This window comes from Aquarana catesbeiana, linkage group LG04 (assembly GCF_042186555.1).
Source record: "Aquarana catesbeiana isolate 2022-GZ linkage group LG04, ASM4218655v1, whole genome shotgun sequence".
NCBI classification, from domain to species: Eukaryota; Metazoa; Chordata; class Amphibia; order Anura; family Ranidae; genus Aquarana; species Aquarana catesbeiana.
In genome coordinates, this window is record NC_133327.1 from 42,680,664 (window position 1) to 42,683,391 (window position 2,728).

At 45.7% G+C, this 2,728-nt stretch overlaps 1 protein-coding gene across 1 annotated transcript in view; it reads right to left on the reverse strand.

Moving 5' to 3' along the window:
* Window positions 1-2,643: 2,643 nt before the first annotated feature.
* RHAG (Rh associated glycoprotein) overlaps window positions 2,644-2,728 on the reverse strand; it is an 87,777-nt gene continuing 87,692 nt past the window's right edge. Inside the window, exon 10 of the mRNA XM_073625120.1 lies at window positions 2,644-2,728. This exon is cut by the window's right edge and continues 4,031 nt beyond it. The gene's annotated coding sequence lies outside the window, so the exon portion shown is untranslated.

Here is a 2,728-nt window from a genome sequence, read left to right on the forward strand (position 1 = left end):
ACCCCTTACATCTGAAGCAGTTTTTTCCATCTCCTGCACGATATAATGTTACCTAAAGAAGACACATAATAGTTCTACTCAGCACAAAAGATGCAACATATCATTTTTTTAAGGGTCACTTCTTATATACTGTATATATGGAATTCCAATTATCAGATTTCCCCATATGTGTATTTCTGATTTCTCAATGAAGTTAAGGACAAGCCACGCTCTTGATTTATCAGTGGATTTGTTTATTCTACAGTATGGGAGTATCTTAGTACTGGGCTCCCAGAGAAAGATAAAAAGCAAGCATGTATTTAGCAACCAGACGGCCCTTTTTTCCTGTCTCCAAGCACTTTCTGAGACAAACGAGAGCCTCGGCTGATCAGGACTCTCCCTCCTGATTGGCTGAGACACAGCAGCAGTCGCCACTGGCTCTGACTGCGACCAATCAAAGTCAGCGAGCCAGTGGCGTTGTTAAGGGGTAGCTATTGAGGCTGGAGCCCCGAATTTGGGGCCCATAGCCCCGAATCCAGGGCCGGCCCTACAGTGAGAGTGTCCCGGGCTGTCTGACACAGCGCTTCCCGCACAGCCGCGGCACTCTCACTGAGTACTTTGCACTCGGTGGTTCACTGACAGCCAGAGAAGGGAGATCAGTGTGAGAGTGAGTCTCCTCCCTTGCTCCGCCCATATCACAGAGTCGGGAGGAACTTTTTCACACAGAGCTCCTGAGCAGGTGAGTGCAGACCGAGGTGGAGGGGGGAACTCTGTATACCCAGCCTCTTCCCTCTCTGTATACCAAGCCTCTCCCCTCTCTGTATACCCAACCTCTCCCCTCTCTGTATACCAAGCCTCTCCCCTCTCTGTATACCCAACCTCTCCCCTCTCTTTATACCTAGCATTTCCCCTCTCTGTATACCCAGCCTCTGCCCTCTCTGTATACCCAACCTCTCCCCTCTCTTTATACCTAGCATTTCCCCTCTCTGTATACCCAGCCTCTGCCCTCTCTGTATACCCAGCCTCACCCCTCTCTGTATACCCAGCCTCACCCCTCTCTGTATACCCAGCCTCTCTCCTCTCTGTATACCCAGCCTCTCCCTTCTCTGTATACCCAGCATCTACCCTCTCTGTATACCCAGCCTCTCCCCACTCTGTATACCCAGCCTCTCCCTTCTCTGTATACCCAGCATCTACCCTCTCTGTATACCCAGCCTCTCCCTTCTCTGTATACCCAGCCTCTCCCCCAGGGTAATATATAATGTTACACACACGCACATTGTATACATGTGTATGCCCGCCCAAGCGTATGACTTTCTTTACTTTGCTGCTATGGGCTCCTGCTCTTTTGTAGACCTAGCAACGCCCCTGCAGTGAGCCAATAAGGAGAAAGAGGGGGCCTGGGTGGAGCTATGGATCCGTATCTGAATGGACACACAGAGTAGTGGCTCGGCTTGGGTGCCCACTTAGCAAGTCGCTTGCTCTGAGGGCACTCGGCAGGAGGGAGGGGCCAGAAGCGCCAGCGTGGGACCCAAGAAGAGGAGGATTGGGGCTGCTCTGTACAAAACTACTGCACAGAGCAGGTAAGTATAACATGTTTGTTATTTTTAAACAAAAAAAACAAGCCTTTAATATCAATTTAAAAAAAAATCATACAGTATATAAGTAAAAACAAATCAAGCAGACTCAATGGACCATTTGTTTTCTTTTCTGCTGTCACTCTGTTTCTATTTTTGTTGCTCGTAGCAATCTTTTAGAATCTTTGCCTTATTTCTGGACACCTAGATGGCAGAATTGACAGTTGGAAGCTGCCTGCTTGCTAAGGTCAGCTAGAAATATTTTTCCATGTTTATTTTTTCTTGAATGAATGAATGAATGAATGATTTGTATAGCGCTGCAAATGCGAACTGAATCGTCCTGTGTTGTCCAGCTTCTTAGAAGAGGTAGGTCTTGAGTTTATTTCTGAAGGCCTGATGGTTTTCTTCCATGTAAATGTGAGTAGGTAGAGCGTTCCATAGCCCTGGTCCTTGGACTGCGAATCTTCGTTCTCCCTTTGTTTTGTAGTGGGGTTTGGGAATAAGGAGGAGGTTTTGGTTAGAAAAACGAAGACTGCGATTGGGTGTGTAGCGCTTTATTTTCTCGCATAGGTATTGAGGAGCGTTTCCTTGTATACATTTGTGGGTGAGGCAGAGGGTCTTGAAAGTGATTCGATTCTTTACGGTTAGCCAATGTAGGCTCCTCAGGGAAGAGGAGATGGATTCCCAGGGTTTTTTCCTGTTAACAGTCATGTTGCCGTGTTTTGGATGAGTTGTAAGCGCGCAAGCTGATATTGGGGTAGTCCTATGTAGAGGGAGTTTGCGTAATCGAGTCTGGAAATGATGAATGTTCCAACTACTACTGCTTTGTCCTCTTCTGGGGCAAAGGGGATGAGTCTACGTAGCAGGCGGAGGAGATGGTGAGATCTGCTAACTACTGATCCTATTTGTGCATCCATTGACATTTCTGAGTCAAAAATGACTCCGAGACTCTTGGCTTTCGTGCTTGGAGAGATAGTCTGTTTTTCTTACATTAACCCAGTCTGTTTTCTATTTATTTATTTTGCTTTTTTTTTAACTAAAGCATGAAAACAGTTTGAAATAAAGGAGATAGAATAAAAAACATATATAAATGTCTATTTTGAGCTTTTATTAATATAAAAAGCATAATACAAGGGCAGTAAAAATGTTACAGCATACCCATATATCTATCT